Here is a 26,367-nt window from a genome sequence, read left to right as displayed (position 1 = left end):
TCGATACATTTCATAGTAACAGGTGGGCTACCAACTTGTTCATCCAGGGGGATTAAAGCAGACTTTGAAGAACAGGACATGCCTTCAGCACTCAGGACCCTTCAAAAGACATTATGTTATAATGTAGGTTAGCTGGCCCAATCTCAATGGTTATATTCTCTCAAACAATTGCAGCTGAACAGGCAGACATTTCAGCCCAAAGATTTCTTTCTGTGCCATATCTCTTTGCTCACACCAGCCCATTTCTATGCAATGCAACTCTGTACAAGTTCTCAGGACATGGGCATAATAGCAAGCCTCTCACAAAAAATGCTTCTAGCCCAGTCCCTTTAAAGTTCTTTCTCAAAGCCAAACCTCACAGTCCATAGTTATACTGCATTCAGGTCTTTCAACTCTGACCAGAATAGTCCATCAAGCTGTAGTTATAGCACTGCAAGCTATTTCTTAGGCTAAGATTTCAAATCCTTCCATATTCCTCTCAAAAATCAGCATCAAAAGGCCCAAAGCAACAAAGTCAGGTTTTGAGCAGTAATGACCCAACTTCTGATACCAATTTCACACAGCCCACTATTAGAAAGAAGAGAAAGCTCATAAAATATAGACATTAAAAGTAGTCATTAAAATGAGGTATTGTCTAGCTTTTATTAAAGAGTTTCATGGACTTTTTACTACAAAAATTCATTTATAAAACTGGTAATCAAGTCTGCATATGAAATTGAGTGTCATTTTAATTTGTGGCACAAGGAGAGCACTCAATAGATGGATAGTATGAAATATATATTTACATATATATCATACATATAAATGTATGATATATACATATATGTATATACATACATACATACATATATATCAAGTATTTTCCTATGGAAATATAGAGAACTATGAAGTAAACTTACTATATGTTTTCATGGAATACAATAATATTAAGTATAAGCTAAGATGAAAGCTATATTTATAGTTTTCATTATAAAACACAAACTTGCTTCAAAGGAATTTACTTCTTAATATGGATTATATTAACAAGCAGCAACAATAAAATTAAATATTCTACTTTAAATGCTTTTTAATAAGTTCATCATGGTTTAATGTTTTTCTCATGTAAACAGATAAAATCCTGGAAGGACAAAATTTCTACCTGAATGTCATAATGTTGAGGTTTTGGATAGTCACAAGATGTTCATAAAATACATCTACTTTAATTAAACGCATGTGGTAAGAATTCTGATTCCCATATTGTTTATAAGGTTAACAGAAAATTGTCTATCATCAACTGAATTATTTATCAGTCTGGAGATATGGCTCAGAAGCTAAGGTACTTGCATGCAAAACCTATATGATCCAAGTTTGATTTTCCAGAATCCATGCAATGTAGAGACAGATGCACAAAATGGCATATGCATCTAGAGTTCTTTGCTGTGGTTGGAGGCCCTTATGCACCCATTCTCTGTCTCTCTCTTTCTTGTAAATAAACAAATAAAAATATTTAAATAGCATTTCCCATAAAAAATTTCCTTTTCTCCTTTATTCAAAAGATATATCTTAAAATTTTGTGAAGTGAGAGTGTGAACACAGTCCCCCTACCACAAATTATGCAATCAAGTTTCCCACATGTGGGGGAGTCACAGGAGTCAGCACATCCAAAGTGCAATGGGTAAGACTCTCCCTGGGAAAACCACCTTTGTGACCATGGTATCTCTCCTGTCAGGTAAGTATATATCTTAAACTTTTGATTGCATTAACATCATTGCAGCTGTTTGCAAAGAACACTAAGCATCATTAGGATTTTAGTAATAAAATTAAAAGTACATGTGTGCAAACATCTAGACATGTTCTACTTAATAAAATTTCCCTCATTTTAATATTTCTAAAATTTTAGTACAGCCCCCAACTAGTTTAAATTAACCTACACATGAACAAAGTCATATATCTATATGTGATATTATTATAGACATAAAGTATATTTCCCAAAACAGAAGAATTGATTGAAATAGAAAGTCATGTTTTAAACTTTGAAAACATTCACTGTTGAGTAGGGAAGATCAATAATTGAGTTGCAGGGCTGAGTTGAAATAAGGTGGTTGTTTTTTCTCTTCATGGAAGAAAGCAATCATGTATTAGAATTGCATTAACTAATACTTTATTATATAGCAGACATAAAATAAAAATGACTTGCAAATGACTCTTTATGATAATGAAGCTAATAGAATGTTAATAGAGTTGTAATCTCTGGAACACATTTCAGAAAAGATTGTGAGGGCAAAATAACTACTATTAAACCTGTCCTGTGACATATTATCTACAAAAATGAAGTGTTCATATGTGGCACACTAGGAACAATATGGTAAAGATAAAACTAATCACTATCTATATTCATCTCCAAAATGACATCATAAAACAATGCAACCTGACTAATTGGAAATTAGACTTATCTTTCAAGGAAAAATTAAGAAAACAAATAAAAATTGTTTAAAGATCTTAAAATTACTTTGCTTGTTCCTTTCAATTTTATATTTTCTTTTTTTTAATATTTTTTGTTTATTTTTATTTATTTATTTGAGAGTGACAGAGAGAGAAAGAGGCAGAGAGAGAGAGAGGGAGAATGGGAGTGCCAGGGCCTCCAGCCACTGCAAACAAACTCCAGACGTGTGCGCCCCCTTGAGCATCTTGCTAACGTGGGTCCTGGGGCATCGAGCCTCGAACCGGGGTCCTTAGGCTCCACAGGCAAGCGCTTAACCGCTAAGCCGTCTCTCCAGCCCTCAATTTTATATTTTCTAATGAAATATTTTAGTTTTATGTAATACAAAAAATGAATAGTATGACCAATAACAAATAACTAGTGACTGATTTATGAATTTTGAAAATTTAACATTGTTTGATGATGGAAGTTTTTGTTTATTCCCTGTTGGTTCTAAAATGGGTGTGTGATGTGTTATTATGCTTAACATCTTGAGAGTAATGTTTCCATTTCATATTTCCTAAATTGTGCAATTTTAAGAAATTTTCTCACTATCATACAAATCGTGAATGGTGGAATTCAACTCTATAACTCACCTGAATTTGTGCTGCTTCCTCTTTCCCAAGTAACATCTCTTAATGTTCTTCAGTAGTGATAAGCATGCTTTTCAAATTGGCAAAGAATATGAAAGACAAGAAGAACACAGAAAGGAAAATTTATAATGCATGCCTATTTGAATTCCCATTGATGCTGACTGACAGCCCTGTGTAGCATGTTGAGAATGTCTCATTTTGTCTGACCTTTCATGGGGGATCTTTGAGTGTCAATAATTAAGAACATTCTGTGGTTATCAAAGTGCATTATGATACTTGTTATATAGTCAAAGTAGAAAACAAATAAGCAAACAAAAAACTGTTTTGAAAGTAACAGCAAAAAAGTAGCCTTGGGCTGGAGAAATAGCTTAGCAGTTAGGTGCTTGCCTGTGAAGCCTAAGGACACTGGCTCGAGGCTCAATCCCCCGGGACCCACTTTAGCCAGATGCACAAGGGGGCGCCCATGTCTGGAGTTCATTTGCAGTGGTTGGAGGCCCTGGCATGCACATTCTCTCTCTCTTTCTTTCTCTCTCTGCCTCTGTCTTTCACTCTCAAATAAATAAATGAAAATAAACAAAAAAAATGTAAAAATAAAATAGCCTTGATCTTCACAATTGTGGAGTTTTTATTTTAATGAGAAAACCAATTTTTAAAATGATATTTACAAGTATGGTGATAGCTCCATATAATGGGTGGCACTTACTATTCCAAATAGTCAACTTAAAAAAAAATAAGTTTCTGGCTGGGTGTGGTAGCACACATCTTTAATTCCCAGCATTTGAGAGGCAGAGGTAGGAGGATCACCATGAGTTTGAGGCCACCCTGAGACTATGTAGTGAATGCAAGGTCAGCCTGGGCTAGAGTGAGACCCTACATCGAGAAATGAAAAATAAATAAATAAATAAAATGTTTAGGACACATAAGAGTAGTGACTTCAATAGGATTATGACTTAATTCACTGAAGTCTGGAGCAAAGTGTTTTAGGACAAAAAAATAAACAAAGCTTAAAGAAATTGTAATCTATAGCCTCAATAAAATTATAATTCAAAATAAGAATAGTATTTATACTTTTACTCAGTGAAAAATTGATGCATTAGTAAATATATGTATTTAATAATTCGCTAACTCAATGTGGGAAAAACTCTATAAGTACAATAAGTTAGTATTTAAGAACAAATTTCCTTTCTCAGTAATACCTCCAAGATGATTTAAACTGCTTTTTCTTTCTTCACTACTATTTTAACACTGAATTATATGCTGTACAAACAACACTTATATTGAAAGCTAACAAAGTGTTTTCTATAAAGTTTGAAAACATTAATTAATAATATTTATTTCATTTTAGGAATTCATTTGGGAAACACAAATATATAAATGGTATTAAACTTACTAATTTGTAACATGGTGCATGATTAATTCCTATTAAATTTTATCTCTTAGTCCTCAGTAAAACTTATTTGATCTTTTAAGTACTAACTGAGAAATTTCTGGTCTTCAGTATGATAGACAAAAATGTCTCCTTGAGAGAGAAGCATGAAATAATATGATCATCCTGTAAAGATTTTTTTTCTAATATATACCATATATATATATATATATGTATGTATGTACTCTTACTTTTCAAAAATTGGATTTAGTTTACAAAGCTAGGTGGAATATACTCACACCCTTCTTTCCATTTGTGTCTTGCTTTCCATTGTCTTAAGTCAATGTTAATGAAAAGATATAATAGTAGAAGCAGCTTAATAACAGATGTCTGATTAGCAAGCACGTGTATGCTCACTTCAGCTAGAATCCATATAGCCCTCAGAGATTAAGATTTACTCCCAAACCTCAAGAATGGAAGAAGTGGGATAGTTATCATAGCAGCAAATTACTGTACAATGGAACTTCCTTAAACTATATATGTATTCATCCCTGTCATGAACAAAAAGAGAGATAAAGATATAGACAGTCTGACATCTTTACTATTGTGCCACCATTCTATAGTGAAGAAAACTAACCTGTTTATTGTGACCTGAGGAGAGATGGTTATCTGGTACTAGATATTATTAGGCAAAAATTGACAGGAATAAAAATGGAGATGATCAAATGATCTAGTTAATAATATCAAATTTTTTAATGAGTAATTGTTTCCAAAGTGCATGGGAAAAGTACATTAGTTTACAATATTTGGATCAAAAGTAACATGTAGACATATCTCTAAGACCTTAAAAATACAGACTAAAATAAAAATGAATCATTGTGTTGAAAGCAAGTAAAACCATTATAGATATGATTTCTCATTGGAAGGTAAGAGTCAGACCCTCCCACTGAGGACTGTGTGGAAGATCGTCAAAGTAAAGGATGACTGCATTATCAAAACGGTTTAAACCTCTGAAAAGTACCTCTAAGGGAGTCTGTGTCTTAGGACAAGGTGTAATTAACATTGACCAATCTCATGGGAGGGACACCCTAAACATATAAAGAATAATTAAGGATTCAAGTGTGCATTCTAGGAATAAGAAAATAGAATTGAGAAATATGGGAAGTTACTAGGAAAAGACTGCAGTTTAATGCATATCTCCCAAGTAGTCAAAAGAACTTAAAAAGAAAAATATCTAAGTCACTGCCAAATTCACCAGCTGTCACACGAGGTCTGAAATAATCAGTGATTTACCCCCTTTTAATATTAGGTTGAGATTTCTACTCATACTGTCTATACCCCTGTTATCAGAAGATTCAACTCTCTTATTGCTACTACAATTTCCTAAATTGCTACATGTGAAATATTACCTAAAATCTGAGAGGGCATAGTGTTCTAATCAGAGAAAGAACTTTGCTACAGTGCTTGATGTTTATGCAAAGCCAAGATATGACTTTTCTGATTTACATAAAATATACATCTAGGAAAGATAATTATGCATTCTAAAATAATTCCTTAAATTATAGCATAATTATCATTAAATTATTTTTTATATTGTTATTCATTTATTTGCAAACAGAAAGAGAGACAGACAGACAGAGCAAGACAGTGAGAGAATGGAGATGCCATGGCCTTCAACCACTGCAAACAAACTCCAGACACTTGGGCCACTTCATGTTTCTGTTGGTTTGCGTATCTTGGAATCAAAACCAGGTCACTAGGCTTTGCAGGCAAGTGCCTTAACTGCTGAGTCATCTCTCCACTCCTTCCTTGAATTATTTGTATAGCAATTTCCCTATATAAAAATGGTTAAAATATAATAAAATTATATAATAATATTTATATATAAATATTGCTATGTAGATATACATAATACTTTATCAATAGTATATTTTGAGTGCTTATGAGCTATATGAAATTACATATCTATACATTCCAAACTTAAAATCATTTACAAACAAAATCTTAGGCTAAAGAGATGGCTTATCAGTTAAGATGCTTGCTGGCAAAGCCAAAAAAACCCCAGGTTCAATTCCCCAGTGTCTACATAAAGCCAGTTGCCCATGTATCTGGAGTTTGTTTGGGTGGCAGAAAGCCTTGGTGCACTCATTCTCTCTCCCTGCCTCCTCTCTACCTCTCCATGCTTGCAAATAAATAAATAAATAAAATACCTGAAAAAAAAATATTCGTGGAATTTAACATTCTGAAATTGATAGTTTTAGAAAAGCACATTGTATACTTGAAAGGTAAAATTAATGCTTCAGAATTCACACAAATCAGGTACTTAATTTCAATACAATTATATTTCGAATATTTTATGTTTGTGTATGTAGAGTCACATATAATTGTAGTTATCAGTGGGGACAAGTGATCTGATCAGTGACTGCAGGACACAGAGTAAACAATATGTAATCACTTCCTTTAAGTTTGCTTCCTGTTAGACATTCCCAAACAACTTCTAAATTAACCACAGGAAATTGTTATTGGTAATTAATAACAAGAAATAAAATTAGGATAGTAAATACTTGCTTTCCTATAATAAAATATGGAAGACTACAATGGGGAACATATTTATAGCATTTGGTAATCAGTAAAAATTCTGTAAGATAAATGAAATTGTGATATAAAGAAGATAATTTGATGGTTTTAAAAAAATATTGTAATGTATTTATGATCTTAATATGTGAAAATAAAAAGACACATAGAAAAATTAGAGATATTTAATTCCTACCTCTACCCTTGTCCCAGAAACCCAAACACACATTCTATTTATATAGAAGAATACATTCTAAGTTAATCATTTAACTCCCCATATTAAATAATTACCAGCGTTTAAGATATTATAAAAATAATTATAGGAAATTTGTAAATTGAAGATATAATTTTTAAACATTTACTATTATTGCTATAATTATCATCTAATATATTTTGGTTAATTTTTCAATTTTTTTGACACATATGTTCAAACAATTTTACATCACAAGTTTATAAGAGCATGACTTTAGAGGCCTGGCTACCTATAGCTGGAAGATTTTAAGAAATATTCTACACTTTTATTAACAAACAAGAGATGTGAACCTCTCACTATATCTGGCAAGTAAAATAAATTTACTTTTAATAATGTCAAATGTTATTAAAGAAATTATCTTTAAACTAACCTGTTGATCATGGCATTAAATATTCTTATGTTAGCACATTTTAGTAATGCAGAAAAATGGATTTCACAGTGGCATATTTTGTACATGACTGTGATATTCTTTAATCATATCCTTCCTCATTGTCCTTTCTTTCTCCTGCACCCTTTCCCTTCCTCTTCTCTAATATCAATCCTTTTACCATTGTTATTGTATTCCTCCCCTGAATTGAACATATAGAAACATATAATAATTTTATTGAGATTATTACTATTCTTTTTCATTATTTATTATAATTCAGTTTCATCAGGTTTTGAGAAGAGTATCACTGCATAGAGAGGCTAGCCTTAAAATCTTAGAACACATGCCCCAGAGTTGCAAATGTTATGATTACATCCGCATATGTATTATTACTATGCCCTGTGTGGTGTGACTTTATCTGAAGAGATGTAAGCAAACATCTATTCCTCTGAAAGGACACACGTGACAGGTGAAAGAAACTATTCTACCCATGTGCACTTAGTGAATCAGTATTTAGGTTGAGTTTACTTACAGGAGGATGGGTGAGAGGCTGTTTACAGGAGCAGAGCCGACTCAAAGCGCACACTAGATTAAGCAGTTAGTATGGAATCTGCAACTCTGGAGCTCAAGGGAAAACTTGTAGGCAACTTGGCCAGTTGGAGAGTCTCCTCTCCCTTGTAACTGCTGACTTCTTTTACAACTTGGGGGAAGGGTCTTGGCAATCTTCTGAGGTTCCAGGGCTTATTGAGTCTTGTAAGTTTCACTTACTTCTTGGGCCTTGTATGTTTCAATTATTCCCTCAGTTGTGTGAGTTCACCTGTTTTCCTCTTTTAATGGCATTTTCATTTTAAGGAAAAATAGCTAAACACACAACTGCATGAAATACTTGTTTTTCTGAGTCTGATCTTAGTTACCATGGTGATATCCATTTCTATCCATTTTCTACAGATAACACCATTTAGTTCTTTTACATGGATGAAATAAACACATACGTGATTTATCCACTTTTTTTTTTTTTTTTTTTTTTTTACTGACAGACATTTAAGCTAGTGCTGCAGTTGGATCGTTATGAATAGTTGCATTGAAGGATAAATAGGAAGAGCTGGATTCTTTTAGGCAGTTTGAGTTAGAAGTAAAGGCCCAGAGAGAACCAGGAGATGTCACCCCACATGCCAACCCTGCTTGGTCCAAATGGAGCTCCTGACAGGAATGGAACTTGTGTCTGATCAACTCTTCTGTGACTCATAAACAGCCAGCTACAGTGTTCCCTGCTGCCCTTTCTAGCATTACTAACTAGGTGGGCTGGCTCTGGGGTCTACCATCCCAATCTATAAACCAATCAGGTCTTCCCCTTACTTCGCTGAATCTTGCCAAGGATACATTTTGTATACTATAAAGATGCTGACCTTCTTGTGGCTCTCTCTACCTGCCTTTCCACACTCTGGGCACTGGGACATATGCGTGTCTGGCCTCTCCCCTCACTCAGGGTGGCCGGATGGAGGGGACAGAGCATAAGCGCTGTTTCTTGCTCTGGGGTAACTTTTCTGTTTGCCTCTGCTTTACAGTTTGGGGTAACTTCTCACTTTTATTACATGTATGATTTTCCTCTGGTCTCTAAATCTACCACTTTTGTATTTTCCTTACACTCCAGATTCACCTCATAGGTGCTCTTGCTAACTCTAGGCCTGTTACCTGAGTAACTTCTCGAAACTTCGGGTAGCCATGGATACAACTCTCTTTACTAAGCTCGCACAATTTGCCCTGTTAACTTCCTTCCATAGGGCAGCTACAAGGCAGATGCTACGTGTGTTCCTTCTAAATCTCCCTACCGATACACCTAATTTCTACCTTCCATGTGCCTGTAGTCTTTCCTTGCGACCTCCAGTTTCTCTTAAATGAGCTTTATGAACTAAACTCCACATGCTTGTGTCTATACTGTAGCCTTTCTCTTTAAAAAAAAAATCTCAATTTTTCTAAAACTTTATGAACTATACATGATCTGTTGACAATTTGGGGCCACAGGCCTATTGATTTTAAGACACACTCTATTAAGGGCTCATCTTTTCATCTTTCTTTTAATGCTTTTTTTTATCAGCAAGATTATTTGCCCTTGTTTCTGTAGTTGATATTGTTAACTTCATTGAAATGAAATATGTGTGGGTGTGTGGGTGTGTGTGCGTATGTGTGTACTTTCAAACAATATAATATACTTGAAGACAATGCATACATTTTAAGGAATAATCTGAGAATCTGAACGTGTATGCATCCAGACACATATGTATACACATGCATATAGAGAGATTTCCTATGATTATTTGTGTGGAGGTACTGTGGTAATGCTGCATAGAGACTCTATCATCAGGACCATCTTTGTACTCTTAAGCGTATTTTAGTCACCAATAATGAAGAATATTTTTAATCTCATTGCCCCTTCAGTGTTGCTTAAAGTAAAGCCACCTGGAGTTTTGAGTGGCTTTTCATGTTTACTTTAAAAATCTTTGCTTATATGACTCCATAACATATTAAAATTACAAGTGGTGATTGCTTCCCGACACTGATGAAGACTAAATGAAATTATAGATTTTAAGGCATATGACAGCTTTTCTATTAGCATAAAAATACTGAGAGAAGAAGCAAAGAAGTTATGCAAGTTTGAATCAAATGGCAATCAGAAGCAGCTGCAAAAGGACTATGAGGAAAGTGAGAGAATTTGTTAATTTAATGTGTTCTTATCCAGATTCTGAAAGATTCTGTTAATTACAGGCTGTGTAACCATCTTCATATATGAGGAAACTATATAGTCTTTAAAACACAGCTTTCCAGAAACTAGAGAGAGAGATAGTATGAGAGCTTATAAGCAGATCCTGTCAAACTCATTATATTACTATGAAATAGAAGGCATTTCGCAAATAGTCACCCTGGCTTCTCTTATCCTCATACAAGAGAACGTTTCTTCACATGGATGGTAAATGCTCAATCTCACCAAAATTTCTTCTGGGTAAATTATCTAATCGAAGCAAGGAGCATTATGTTCCCAGCAGCAACAAAGAATAAATGTTAGCCCCATTACAGTTAGTGTGTATAATCATATAGGACAACTATGTTGTTGAGAAATATCATCAAGTAAAATAAGATCTTCAGTAAAATAAGTTCTTCAATAAAGTTGAAGATTAGAAAGATGGCATACCTACACGTATTAATGAGAAGCACTTATGAAAATTTTAAAAACTGGTGGAAACTTTTCATATTTGAGGTTGGCCATCTTCACATTGATGGCTTTCCTCTTCTGCATCACTATAATTAGCTGATGTGAATGCCAATCTTTCCTAGAAAGGCTTAATTTTTCAGAATGCTTAAATCTGAAAATTAGATGTATTGCCTTCTCTAATACTATACATATTCATGAATTTTGAGGCTACAGAAAATAGTTACTAATTTCAATGATTAGATAAATTGTTCCTTAACAAGTTTTTGCCCCAACATGTACCTCCAAACTAAGCAACTTTGAGAGGAATTGCATAGTGAGGCTTTCAGTAATTCCCTGTAGTGAACTGTAATGTCACAATTCTAGAGCCAAACATAATGTGTTGGGATACAAACATATCAATAGTTTTCAAATGAGATTTTGTACCTTCAACAAATCTCTTAGCTGCCTGGAAGAGACAAATGCTTTCCATAGTTCAGAATCCAGTTCACTCTGAATTTTTCATCATTTTATCTGATATAATGAGATTTAAAAGGTTCCAACACAAAGATTTGAGTCAAAAGTTCTTTTTATGTAATGAAAGAGGCACATTTTGATGAAATTAAATTCATCAAATTTAGTTATGGAATCAAGTGGCTTTTGGAATTGTAGGGATGTCTTCCCATCAAGCATAACAACTTTAAAATGCTCCCCCCAAAATTCCCTAGAAATTGATTGTAGTGAATTCCTACCTCATCTCTTATTACTCCACAAAGCAGCCACTGATTTGTGTTGTGTCAAATTATGTTTAAGTTTTTTGCTCTTCATTTAATATGGAGAAAGATGATGGCTCACAAGCATTCACAACTGGTTTCTCATGGTTCACAAGTAGTTTTAAGATGCAGTCATATTAAAGCATGCATCAGTAGTTTCTTGCTTTAAAAACAAACAGCCATTTATATATCTGTTTAGGTAAGTTACAGAAGAGTGTTGGTGTATTTATAAGTTGGTTTCTCCAGATATACTATAACCTAGTGTCTGTGCTTAATAACAACAACCAAAAAAATATGTAAATATCTTCCCTCTATACACAGCAGGGCAAGAGTGTCCATATCTTCTTCAGCAGTGAGTTCTCAGCTGCCCAAGGCCCTTCTCTTGTGGTGATCATCTGGCCCTCAGCGCACAGGAGACTGGAATCTGGCAGCCTGGTCTGGCCCTTCCCCTCTCCTTCCTGCACTCCAGTGCTTCCAACTGGTCTCAGGCAAGGAAAGATTAATTTGAGTAGTTGGGTAGGAAGAGATGGGAATGGGTGAATCCTACAGTGGAGCCTGACCCCTGTGGTAGGGAGAATCCAGGCTTGCAGAAGGGGGTGGTCACAACGAACTCCCAGGGTAGAAGCTTCATAATTCATAGTTCAATTAGTGTCCTTGGTCACAGGTCCAGCCCTACAGATTAAGCTTGGTGCAGAAGCCAAGTGTCTGGACAGGGCTTGGTCCCCATCCACAGGCACCGGCCATTCAGGGTGAAGCGTAGGGTCTGAGGATAGAGTGGCTGATAAAAAAAAATAATAATAACAAAATCAGTAATAAAATAATTATAAAATGTGTTGCTGGTCTGAACGATCTGAGCAATAGTCTTGCTTTTGTTAAAATCCTGAAGCCACTATAGTCCTGAATATTCTTCCGGACATCATTGCTGGCTGAAGAAAGACACCTCAGGCCCAGCTCAGCTGAGAGTGGTCCGTTTGAAAGTCTATCTTTTCACTTCTAGTGAATACTGTCCACAGTATGGACAGTCCTTTTTTTGTGTCAGAATTTGCTTATAGTTAATCCGTTTTAAACTTTTGTCTTGCTGGCTGACACTTTAAAAGCCACATGTTAATCGTAACTGATCATTACTGCACAGTTATCCATAAACACTGAGAATATGTTAAAATAGTATGAAATTTAGGCATGAATGGCTTATGTCATCTGTATTTAATCTATGATTTGTTATTTTAACTTATGCTTTAAGGCTAGTATTACCCTAATATCAAACTCAGGAAAAGAACATTCTAGTACAATGCCCCTTGGAAATTGGAAACAAAGCATAATAATACAAAATTGAAAGCTATTAAAATTTTGAAATGTATAAAAATCATTATATACCATACCCAGTTGAAAGTTTTCCAAGGAATGAAGCTGATTTACCAGCTCCAAACCAAGAAACATGTCACCCTAATAATATGGTACAAGATCACACTTTGGTCATTTCAGTAGATTAGCAAAAACATTTCCCTAATCCCAACCCTCACATTTTGTAACAACTTCCAACAAATAAAATGTCAGGACACAATTTTTAGTTGATGAAGATCTATGAGATAGTTAAGATAAGGTCACTTTTGTTGGGTACTGTAGTTTGGGTTGGCAGCCAGGGTCATTTAGCTTTTGCAATATTCTGGCCCAGGTTCTTCTGGTTTTAAGAGTTTCTATCTGGCTTACAAGTGTATTGCTGTTTTTCCCATACAGCTTTCAGTATTGTGTGTGTGTGTGTGTGTGTGTGTGCACGCTTTTGCAAGTGCATGTGTATTGAGTGCTTTGATTATTATGTCACAGGGGGTGTCTCTTCTCTGTCCTCATCTGTTTGGCCTTCTGTGAGCTTCTGTACCTAGATGGGTCTCTCTTTTGCAAGGTTCAGAAAACTTTCTTCAATAACTTTGTTAAGGATATTTTATATGCCCTTGGTCTTCATGTCTTCCCCTACCTGTATGCCTATGATCTGAACATTTGGTCTTTGTAAGGTGTCCCAAAATGCTCTCATGTTCTGTCACACAACTTTATGGACTTGGCAATGTTTCTGGAATCCTGCCCTAATTCTTCTGTCCTGTCCTAGAGTTTCAATATTCTGTTTTCCATGTTGTTTACTCTGTTGATGAGGCTGTCTTAGGATCCTTTCTCAAAGGGTTATTTCATTTCTGTTTCCCGTATTTCATCTCTTGCTTAAATTCAATTTATTTATTTTGATGTAGTATCTCTCTGTAGCCCAGGCTGGCAGGAACTAAAGGCATGCACCACCATAACCTGGCCATTTTCATTTCTTGATTTGACCTTTTATTGTCTCTTGCAGTTAGTGCCTGAATTTGTATATCTTCCAGTTTTGCTTGTTCCTTTGGCCCGTGAGCTCATTTATTTGTTGATTCTCTTCAAATTTCTTTAGCCTCCTGTTGATCTATTTGTGATTGTCTTTATTTTATTGTGTCACCTATTAGCTAGTGTTTTCTGATTCACTTGCAGTTCTTTCAGCCATCAATCGAGTTCTTCTAACTATTTATCTTCCATTTCCTTCACCCATCCTTTGATTTCTTTTTTTAAGCTTTCTAAAACTTTTTATTATTTATTTATTTTTTTAATTAGTTTTGTACTCAATGAATACAGTCAAGTTGGTACCATTGTTAGCCTTCTCGCTGTCGTCCACCCTCCCTCTGGCCCCTCCTTCTTGGGGTATATGGGTCATGCATTGTGGGGTTAGCCCTCAGTTATGCATAGGAGGCAATGTTTCTGTGTATCATGACCCAACGTGTGGCTCTGACGTTCTTTCTGCCTCTTCTTCTGCAAATTTCCCTTAGCCATGTTGTGTTCATTTTAGATCTACTTCATTGATGAAGTGTCGGGAGCCTCTGTGTCTCTGGATATCTGATTTGGTAGGAGTTGATTGCTCTCTGTGTCAATCTTCTTCACCCTTGTGCTGGTACTAGGTTCATCAAGAAAACAGCACCCTTGCTTGTTTTGCCAATTATTCTTAGTTTCAATTGGGGCCCATTTGATATATGATGGGGTGCTTCTCTCCTTAGGATCTTCATTTATCTGCAAAAGAGAAGCAAATTCTCCAACGGGGAGTAAAGTTAGCACCAGATAAATGGGATAACCATTATTTTTTTAGAGAGAATTTCATAGGTGTAGACCCTCTTGTAGCCCATGAATGGAGGATGCAGCTTGATAATGGAGAGTGGGCTCATTTTGGGATCTGGTGCTGACTTGTTTCCCAGCTCCACCTATGGGTTTTGTTCCACTGAGTGGATCAGTTAGCCACATCAAGAGCAGATGGTTTCTTTTTGCAGTTTTTCTACCATTTTATTCAGCCATTCTTGGAGTTCCTGATGGATTACTCTTTGACCAGTTTCTCCCATTCCAACATCTGTTTGTTTATGGTCTTATTAAGTTCTTTTAAAATGCCCACTGAGGTTTCACTTTGGGTTTCTATGTCTTGGGTTTTCTCTAATTTTTCATTGGAGGCTTCCACTGTGGGACTGGGTAATCTGGGTGGGGATTCCTTTGCTGGGTATCAGATGTTGCCTGTTTTGCATGCTCATTTGCCCATCTTACAATCATTTGTCTTGCTGAGGATGCAGCAATAGCAGCTTTTGTACAGTGTGTGTTGGGATGCTCAGTCTAAGTTGATCTAGGTGGATGTGGGATTGAAGACTATCCACTATTCATTTACTTGCAAGGAGTGAAAGAAAGAGAGAGAGAGAAAAAAATGAGAAAACCAAGACCTTTTGCATTACAGAGAAACTCCTGGTGCATGTGTCACTGGGCAGTCTGGTTTTATATGGGTCCTGGGGATTCAAAACTGAGTCAACCCAGTCCTGTAGCCATATCTCTAGCACAATATTTTTTCAAAAAGTATTAGCATACTGAATTTCCAGACTGTGATTTAGTGAGGTGGAAAGAAGCAGGCAGGACAAAGTGACGGAAAGCTTTCCTGTACAAAATGTACATCCCCTAATGAGAATTGAACGGGTGGTGAACAATCGCCTTATTGCAAACCCCATGTAATCATTAATTAAACTATTATATATTGGATATGAAAAAATATTGAAATTATTTGTTTATATATTCTTAGGGCTATCAATTCATTAGACTTAAAATTGTTTAGTCCTATGGGTGACATGTTCATGGAAGGTTGGACATAATACAGCAGTTGCCAGAAATGGAGGTTCATTCCACCTGAGGAATCTCAACTGCCGAAGACACACCATGGCTGCAATCAATCCTACCTCTGATTTCACTCACTCCAGGAGTACCTTTTAATTACTGTAGCTTATAGCTGTCTAATCTAATCCAATGTGAAAACATGAATGTATGGCTTTTCACCAAAATCTAGAAATAGATTTGTTATCAGAAAAGAGTTGGCATTGATTAAATTACTGACAAATGGAATCATGATGAGATGATTTGAATGGGTGACAATCATAATTATATGGTACTTTCTTTTTTTTTAATTTATTTATTTGAGAGAGAAAGACAGATAGAGGGAGAGAGAGAGAATGGACGCACCAGGGCTTCCAGCCTCTGCAAACGAACTCCAGATGCGTGTGCCCCCTTGTGCATCTGGCTAACGTGGGACCTGGGGAACCGAGCCTCGAACCAGGGTCCTTAGGCTTCACAGGCAAGCGCTTAACCACTAAGCCATCTCTCCAGCCCATATGGTCCTTTCTTTAAACACAGCCATTGTTTTTTACATTACTAAGTTTACAGAGTGCAGCTATTGCTCTTTTTAGAGACCAAGGGGGAAACTGCAGCCATCAGCACTACGGTCACTAATTTGATGATTATCATAAAGTCACACACCATGTCTCGAGAACAGTAAAGTTTATGATGTAGGATTGCACCTAATAACAATAACAAATATCATGCCTTACTGTAAAATAATAACAATATATTGGTGAATAAAAATGGGTTCTGTCTGCTGGTTTAAAATAAATTAAATGAAGCAAAACTATTAAACAACATCATTACAGGTTACTTTCCATTTTGTTCTAGGTCACAAACAGATTCAGTATATTAATGCTATATTTACACATAGTACTGTAACATCATCATTTTCTGGGCTTCCTCCTTATTAAAAAAAAATAACAAGTAGAGAGTATTTTAAAATGGGTGTTGGGAATCAAGGTCTCTAAAATAGAGTAAATGATTTTCTTTAGCTTTTCACTTTTCCCTTACATTTAGTCCTGGGGATGATTAGATGACATTCACATAAATATTATGCCATTTTTCTTAATTTTATTTTATTTTCCTATTACATTATCAAACACTGATTAAATAGTGTTTTAAAAACTAAAATTAAAAAGAAAAAATTTTAAGATATAAGCTATCTCATTACTTAGTTAAAACTTATAGTGTGTTTATGCAAACTAGATAAAATTAATTTTATCTCTTTAATTAACTTATCATCCATTTTTCATGAAGCATATGCTTTAACCAAAGTAGACACACACACACTCACACACACACACACACACACACACACACACACACACACACATGCACGCACCCTGTGGCTGTGTCTGGATTTCCACATTGATCTCTATAAGGGATACAGAAAGATGTTGGGCACCATGTCTTAAAATCTTAGCTATACTTAAGCATCATATCAAATCTAATTCTTGATGAAACATCCCTGAATTTCCAGTATAGTATTTGCATGCATATAATAAAGGAAAATAAATCAGGATCAGAGAAACAACAACTTCAAAAATGCAAATTGAAAATCGTCATGAGTTACCCAGAAGAATAAAGGCCCTGGAAGCAGAGGTAAACCTGTACAGTGCATAGGAGATGGGAAGGCAACAGACATGTTTTCTTAGGTTGAACTGCATCTAGAGGTTTCCTCAGCATTCCATAACAAACGTCAAAGGCAAAAGTTGAAATGATAATACTTATTTGAAAACAAAATTATATGCCAGTACAAGGTCCCCAAATTTTAAAACTACAAAATCCAGAAACCATTAATGAAATATCATAATATCCAATTATCAGTTATGTATCACCTGGTATACATGAGAAATCATACTATCATACAATCATACATTACTGTTATTAACTCATTGAAAATGGAAATTTTCTAAACTATAGAGATAAAATAACTAGCAAATAGGACATAAAATATATCTTATCCACAATGCAATTTACATCTATAAGAAAGCAGAATAAAATGAACATTATTATAGTTGCACTGAAGATAATAAAACACCCCAGAACATGCCACAAAATAAGGTCAGTAATAAAAATAAAATCAATACCAGATGAAAGAAATAGTAGAATATACCGTACAAAAGAAAAGATTAATAACCTAAGGCCAGCTGTGTATTAGTAGAAGATAGTATTCCATTTACATAATCAAAATCCTGTAATGGAGTGGGAGAGATATTAACAATTTCCAGTGAAAGAATACACTGCTTGTTTTCATTGCCAATAACTATAAACCTATCAACAAAGAACTCAAATGACCTCAAAAGAACAAAAACAGAATAACCATGTCAAGACATATCAGAAGCAAATTTAAAAAGTAAGGATAAAAATTATTTTGTATTATTATTTTTCCAAAACAATATTCTTTCTATTTAATTATTTTTTATATTTTGTATACTTATGTATATTTTTCTTGCCTTGCTTCAATGAAAATATTTTTACAGTAGAATAAAGAAAAGAGCACCAAACACCACTTTATAAACAATGCAAAATAAAATGCAGGAGCTGCTTAAAATTACTTATTAACGCTTAAGCTAGACTTTACCAAGTGAGAATATCTTTTCAAACTTAAAAGAAATGAAAAGCTTTTTGTATGCACATAAAATCTGGGAGAATTTATTTGCTGTGATTTAAGAACTTGTAAGGAAAAGGGGGTGCCTCCTTGTCTTACTTCCCATTTTTGGGTAGAAATCCATACCATGGCTAGTCTCTGTTCCATATGCATATAATAGATAAGCAAGATAGTATTCAAATGTTTTATTACATTTTCTGCCTGTCCAAACTTGAGAACAGCATCTCCAGTGAAGGAATACAGAAACGAATGAACAGTAACACACGTGATGCATTTGAGCTAAGTTCTACTCTTTCTTAGAGTTTCTCCATTGACAGATACGTGAGCCTGTTACCTGGAGGAAAGTAAACTGAGCCAGTATTCACTAGCCTAAAGAGTTGACAGGAACATTCATAAAGAGTCATCAGGAAGTGTTTGTGGATGGGCCACTTGTACTCTGAGGAGGAGTAATGTTCCAAACAACAACTGCCCTGAAGTCTGGGCCCCAGACCACAAGAGACATGATGCAGAGCTCTAGATGGCTAAGGGATCTGTATCAGAAAGAAGTAGGACTTCACTACTTTAAATTTCTTCTGTTTTATTTTTTCCTTTTTTCTTTGTGGATTTTCAAGGCAGGGTGTCATTCTCGCACAAGATGACCTAGAATTCATTCTGGTGCACCCATTCTCCTCTCTCTCTGCCTCACTATCTCTCAAATAAATAAAATAAAGTTTAAAAAGAAGTACTTAATTATAAACACATTTAGTTTTATATGTATTAAAATTCTTTGTTAGTTGGAAACCTGTGGCAAACACTGATATGATCCCTCTGGAAACATATTTTTACAGCACCTAGTCAATCACCATATGACTTAAATGGGGTTAACACATCAAAGGAGGATTTCTGAAAAGAAATCAACGTTATTTAAGTTTATACATAAACATACAATAAATCTATATATTTTACATAGAATGCTATTAGGATTAAATTGGGCATTAAATATACACAATCAGTATGACTTTACTTTCACAAGAGAAATAAATCAATTGATACTAGTTGAATTTATATAATTTCTGAAGCCAGTATTACAATGTTGTTTTTTTTATTCTCTAAATCATCCCTGTCTTCAAAATCACCATTTTAGGAGGGATTACACCTCCATTTACTACTTTCAGGCCTGACTTAATTATACTGCTAGTCTGTATTTTTTTGCATTGTCGACTTGGGATATTAATGTCCAGACATTCTTGCCAATTCTATTTAGTCTTGTAGCACATATATCCCAATCTATAAAGGTGTCCCATGGGATATTACCATAGCATTGCATAGTATGCTAACATGAAGGTGTTCTTAGTTATGAACATACATACATATGTATCATATGTATACATACACAATGGATCTCAACTTGGAAATTCATCAGTGAGATGACTCTATTATTTTTTGTATTATTTAGAAATTAATGTAATTCATTTGTTTTAGCTCCTTTAAAAACATCCGACTGCAAAACTATGTGAGATAACTAAGACTTCATTTGGCTACAATTGCGTTGTTTTTGATCTGAATTTGTCATGCTGCTGCCATTGGACCAAAAACACACCCTTTACCTTTGTAAAGGTTCATTACACAGTAGAAGAAAATTTTCCTAGAAAACATATGTGGTCCTGAAAGCCTGAAATGTCACTATTGTGAGCTTTACCATTAAGAAAAAATCAAAATTGCTAATTTCTAGTTTAACACCTAGTAAAGAGAAAATTAGAAATACAAGATAAAAATAGAAAGTATATTTCAGGCCTGGAGAGATGGCTTAGCAGTCGAGGAGGTTGCTTATGAAGCATAAGGACCCAGGTACAATTCCTCAGTACCTACACAAACCAGATGCACAAGATGGCACATGCATCTTGAGTTCATTTACAGTTGCTAGAAACTCTGGCATGCCCATTCTCTCTATCTGCCTCTCTCTCTTTATCCCTTTCTTTCTCACTCTCTCTCTAATAAATAAATATTTCTTTAATAAAGAGAGAGCTTAATTTGGTCAGCCTGGAAAAATTATGTAAATTAACTTCAGGGGATAAACTGAAGCATATTTATTCATTTGCTACCAGTAGTTAGTAACTTAATCACCTTCATGGATTAATCAGCATTGTTTTTAGGCAAGTGATATTATCATGTAGTGATATAAATGTCAGTCACCAATCAAAGAATTTATGACAATTACAGATATGACTTTTAAATAGAATGTACCATATCAAAATATCTATTTACTATCTGCAAAATATCCAACAGTATTATTGTATGGGGACAAAAACAGCAATATTTGCAAAGCTGCATTCATTAGTGAAAAGTATCTCTTTCCTTTCCTGTATCATGGTATTTATTCATATAATTTAAATGTCTTCAATTGCAATAAACAAAGTAATTATAGGTAGAGTTGATGAGAAATTTACTACATTAGCTTTTATATAACATAAGAGATATCCAGCAGAATAAAATATTTTTTTACATGAGGAAAACAGAACCAACACATCAGACAAACTAGCTATGAGACTGGGGTGGTTAATTAAGATAGCAACAACAAAATTCATATCATGATACTATTTTTTTGTAACCAAAATAGGAATGTCTGAAGCATTGCTTCTAAAAATAGGGAAATTTACTATAGTTGATTGAAGTGACAATGTTAAGAGTAAAATGTTTAAAAATATGTCACTTGATTAGCAATTTAAGTAGATTATATCTCATGTTTTCGATGATATAAATGTTATTAATGAAAAACATGAAAGTTATAAGTGGGATAATCCTGGTCTATTAAAAATAATGATAAGATCCATGTAATAAACATAGTTGTTATGATCATGAACCATAACTAATTTTACAAATGAGAATTTTTAATTATTTACATAATGCAGTGCAAAGTTATTATGTTTTGTAAAGTGATTATAATTATCCCACAAATGATTGTGTAGTTGAATTTACAAGTACATGTATAATTTAGAATGGCTGCATTAAAACAGCCAACTGTTTTCTCTTGTCATTGAATCAGTAATAAATGAAGGAGAACTTCTACACAAATCTGATCTAACTATAGAAATATTGAGTAAAGTTACAATAATTTGATTTCTTGTTTGAAACTTACATTCCTAAATTATTGCTATATCATGCAAATCCGTGTGCTCACTGAAATTTAAGTATGAAAGACTGATTTTAGGTTTCAGGGTTTTTGATTTCATTTTGTGAATTGGACTAACTTAATTATTAAAAATGAGTCTGATGTCATATTAGTTACTTTCTAATTGCTGTGACCAAATGCTTAACCAGAAGCAATTTAAGAAGAACCGGTCTATTTCTTTCTTACAGCTTGAGGATGCAGACCACCATGACAGAGAAAACATGGCTCTCTGTGGCTCTCTCGTAGGACTCAGAGATGCTCAGCTGGCTCCCCTTTCTGTCCAGTCCAGGACCTCAGCCTGCAGAATGGTGCTGCCCCCAGTCAAAGCGGATCTTCAACATCAATTAATCTAATCTACATTAATTCCTCATGCCCAGAGGCTCACTTCCAGTGTGATTCTAGGTCCAATCAACTTGACTAGCAATACCATCACTGATCTTTTTTTTAAAAATTTTTTATTTATTTATTTGAGAGCGACAGACACAGAGAGAAAGACAGATAGAGGGAGAGAGGGAGAATGGGCGCACCAGGGCTTCCAGCCTCTGCAAACGAACTCCAGACGCGTGCGCCCCCTTGTACATCTGGCTAACGTGGGACCTGGGGAACCAAACCTCGAACCGGGGTCTTTAGGCTTCACAGGCAAGCGCTTAACCATTAAGCCATCTCTCCAGCCCCCATCACTGATCTTAATATGAACTTTTATAAAGTTTGAAGGAGATAATAACTAAAGTAAATTATGAAAACTTTTGATTTATCATATAAATTTGTATATCTCTAATTTGATTAGGAATCTAAGTTACAAATTTTATATCATAATGACACATAAACATAGTAAATGCATATGCTTCCTTATATTTATTTAATAATGATAAAGTAATCCATAAATTATATTTTTCTTGAATTTTCCAAGTATATTTTTTATTAGTTTTGTACTCAGTGAATACAGTCAAGTTGGTATCATTGTTAGCTTCCTTCCTGTCCTCCCCCCTCCTCCTGGCCCCTCCTTGTTGGGGTATATGGGCCGTGCATTGTGGGGTTAGCCATCAGTTATGGGGAGGAGGAAATGTCTCTGTGAATCATGACCCAATGTGTGGCTCTGACATTCTTTCTGGCCATCTCTTCCACAAATTTCCCTGAGCCATGTCAGGTTTATTTTTGGTCTGCTTCAGTGATGAGGTCTTGGAGCCACACTTGAATTTTGAAGCTTGACACTCTAACAACTTTGCTTTATATTTATTTTTATTTTTATTTTGGGTGTTCATTTGTGTGTGTGAGAGGGCGAGTGTGGGAGTGCCACAAAGCATGTGTAGCGGCCGGGGGACTTGGGTGCTGCTCCTCACCTTTCATGTGGTTTGCAGCAGAGGATCACTGCTGAACACCACCATCATTGGGATTCCTCCATCATTGGGAGCTCCTCCAGGGAGCTCCCCTGCCTCAGCCTCCCTTTTTGTATTGGCATCTGGGATTGCAGGTGCCACCCACAGCCTCTGGCTTTACCTGGGTTCCGGAGATGCAAACTCAGACATTCACATTGCATGAGGCCAACGGCTTATTTCTTGTCTTGTCTTAGAATAACATTTTATGAACAAAAAGACAATTTATGGCGTTTAAAATTTTTGGATAAAAATACTCAAAATATCTGACTTTGGCCTTAAAACATTTCATGTTGACAAATATTCACCTTCTAATTCTGACCAGAGTTGTTTCTCTGCTTCTTTTGCTGCTCTTCTTTGCCTCGATGAGCTCACTGCCTGGCTTATTTAGTAAGCACACGCTGACCTTGAATGGAAGGTTCTGTTATTAATAGCATTGGCTTTTAGTACCAGAGAGGATCACATCAGCCCATGCCAGCCCATCATTGCTGTCACCACTGAGGCCACATTTCCTACCAAAAATTAGCTATGAAACTTAACTATATTTTCAGTTTCCTATATTAGGTTTTTGTCTTATACAAGCTTAGCCTGCCTTCTCGGCTTTCTTTCTTCCCTTCCTTCCCTCCCCTTCTCTTGCCCATTTATTCTTGTGTATGTGTATGTGGTGTGCATACATGTATGTATATTTATATGTGTGTGGTCCCATGTTTATAGATGTGTGCACCTGTGTGTGTGGTGTATGTGTGTGTGTGTGTGTGTGTGTGTGCATGTGCGTGTGTGGGGGTGTGTGTGTGGTGTGCATGTGGGAGACGAGAGGGCAATCTCACATGACAGGTCCAGTTGCACCATCTACCTCTCTTTGAGACATGGTCTCTTGTAGTTTGGAGCTCACAAATTAGACTTGGTGGGGTGGCCAGAGAGCTCCAGGTAACTACCCATTTTTCAGTCCCCTGCTCAGGGACTACAGACATGGGCTGTCATGTCAAGCATCAATGCTGCTGCTGAATATCAATTTTGGGTCCTCATTCTTATGACACAACCACATATTGACTGAGCTAACTCTCCAGCCCCTCCTTATTTTTAATTCACAATAATGGATATATGGCTACATTGATTGATTGTGTGATGTGTTGGAAGCCTTGGTCTTACTTTTGAAAAGTTAAACAAGGTCATTTCTTATCAATGAAGGAATCCATTGTTTGATAATATATGACAATATTAAATATTCAGGTACCTAATTATGACCCTTGCCAGGTAGGAAGAAAAACTAAAGTACTAAAAGAAAGAATAATTAAATTTTTAAATATATTGGATTTTTTTTAAATCCCCCACAAAATACTTGATAGAATAACTAAGCACAAAATCAGTAGCTATGGAGATGCTAATATTATAAATTGCATATAAATGATATTTTAAAAATACTTCAATAAATCATCATGCTTGTTTTTTAATGAATGGAGGCACATCTGTAAAATTATATTATGATATTATTAAATTATAAAAAATTAGAAGTCACAACCACCAACATGAATCAAAATGAAAGAAAAGAAATAAGAGGTTATATTGGTACTGATAGGATAAAAAGTAAATACCAGGGTCCACTTTATTCCAATAAATGTAAACACTTGGGTGACGTTTTCCAGGCCCTGTAAAAATAAACTACCAATGATCACTTACTCAACAAGAATAAACCTAAGTCTGTATTTTATCATAAAATTTGTAAAATCTTTCCCAAACTCCTGAGGTTCTCAGTTAAGACTTTTATAAACGTTTAAGAAATAAATAATGCCACTTTTGCACAAAACATTTATATGGGAGAGCAATTTACTGCAGGAATTTGATTTCTAGATACCAGTGTGATTAAGGTAGCATTGCGGAATGGCATTCTCTGAGCATAACATAGCTATTCCCTTCTCAATCAGAGCAGCTCTGATTGATTATCTGAAGACTCTGAACCAGAATGAGTCTGTTGATATTCACTCCTGAAAGCAAGGCATGAGAGAGTCATTGGACCCTCACATGAGATCCCAGCTGGAGTCTCCACAAGTCTTAAGGACTGCTTTGATACATTTAAAGTGGTGGTATGCTAGAGTATACATTTCAGAATAGAAAGATAAAATGGTTATTTTTTGATTAAAGTAATATTTTAACATAAATTATTTGTCTTATGTTTAGATCCATGAGCCAGGTTTCATATATTCTACCTCAAAACTCTTCCCGTCATTAAAGTTGTTTTGGAGATTCATAATTGAACTGGTAGTTATAGATGCATTGATCGTATCTGGAAAATTCTTGTAAGTTCAAATTTTAAATTTCAATAGAGATGACATATTATGTCCCATCAAAGTGTTACTACATGAAAACATACATTGTATTTGTCAATTCCATACACAGGGACACTTTGATTATATTTAATAGCACTGAAAACATCATAATATGAAACTTGATTTAAAAAAAACATAAAGCTAATGAGTGTCATTAGCTTTAACAATTTAATTGCATTGGCCTAAAAGCACTTACTTTATGTAACAATTAAGTCTAGAGTCTGTTATTTGAATAGTATTCTATATTTTACATTATTTAAAATTTTCAAAAAATATTATTGAAGTAATGAACTTCTGAAAAACATTTAAAATGACTATACTTAGTAAAATGAGATAACCACAACTATCATTTCAACATTTTTTGTGTATTAATTTTTCTTTCAACAAATTGTCAGTAGAAAAAGCTACCTAATAGTTTCTAACCTATTTGGACAATTGATCTAATCATCCGATTGTCCCATAGCGCCCAATATCCACATGTGTGATGTACTTTCATAGTGAACACAATAGCCTTAATAAGATGACTTTATTCAGCTTAAGCGTTTTGAGACTTGGGTTGTTTGTAACGAGATGTCCGCTTCGTCTTGGGATGAAGCAGCATTCTGGTTCCATAGAGATATATGACTTGACATTTGCACCTGTGGCCTAAGATTAAGTACTATGGGGCTGATATAATAAGTATCTGGTGCTTTCACATATAACGTGTACTTTTGAAAAGAGAAATACAAAAGGAAAACACTTGCTGCCTTCAAAATGAAGCTGATCATCTATGTATAGTCTCTAGATTAAAAGCTCTCATGTATGTATCTGCTCTTCCTTTCACTGATTAAATGGGACCAATTTGACTGTAATTCACTTGACTCAAGCTTTACTGCAAATAATAGTCAAGTGATTGTACGAGTTCATACATGTTGAATACACATGTGCCAGGGAGTAGCAACCATTAGAAGTGCAGAACAGAGGGAAGAACCGTTTTGTCTGTGAAAGATCTTATACTAGAGAGCTACTGATTCATAAAAGACAATAATTACTCTTTCTGCTCTGGAATGACTAATATATACACAAAATTAAAGTAACATCCTGTCTAGCAAAGAGTGAGAAGATTACAACTTTGCACTTTAATTAACTTCAGTAAACACAAAA

At 35.0% G+C, this 26,367-nt stretch overlaps 1 non-coding gene across 1 annotated transcript; it reads right to left on the bottom strand.

Moving 5' to 3' along the window:
• Positions 1–1,554: 1,554 nt before the first annotated feature.
• LOC123455907 lies at positions 1,555–1,716 on the bottom strand. Its single transcript, XR_006634209.1, has one exon. It is a non-coding gene; the product is annotated as a U1 spliceosomal RNA (small nuclear RNA).
• Between the last annotated feature and the right edge of the window lie 24,651 nt (positions 1,717–26,367).

This window comes from Jaculus jaculus, chromosome 18 (assembly GCF_020740685.1).
Source record: "Jaculus jaculus isolate mJacJac1 chromosome 18, mJacJac1.mat.Y.cur, whole genome shotgun sequence".
NCBI lineage: Eukaryota > Metazoa > Chordata > Mammalia > Rodentia > Dipodidae > Jaculus > Jaculus jaculus.
The sequence above is the reverse complement of the archived record's forward strand: the minus strand, read 5'-3'. Positions and strand labels throughout refer to the sequence as shown.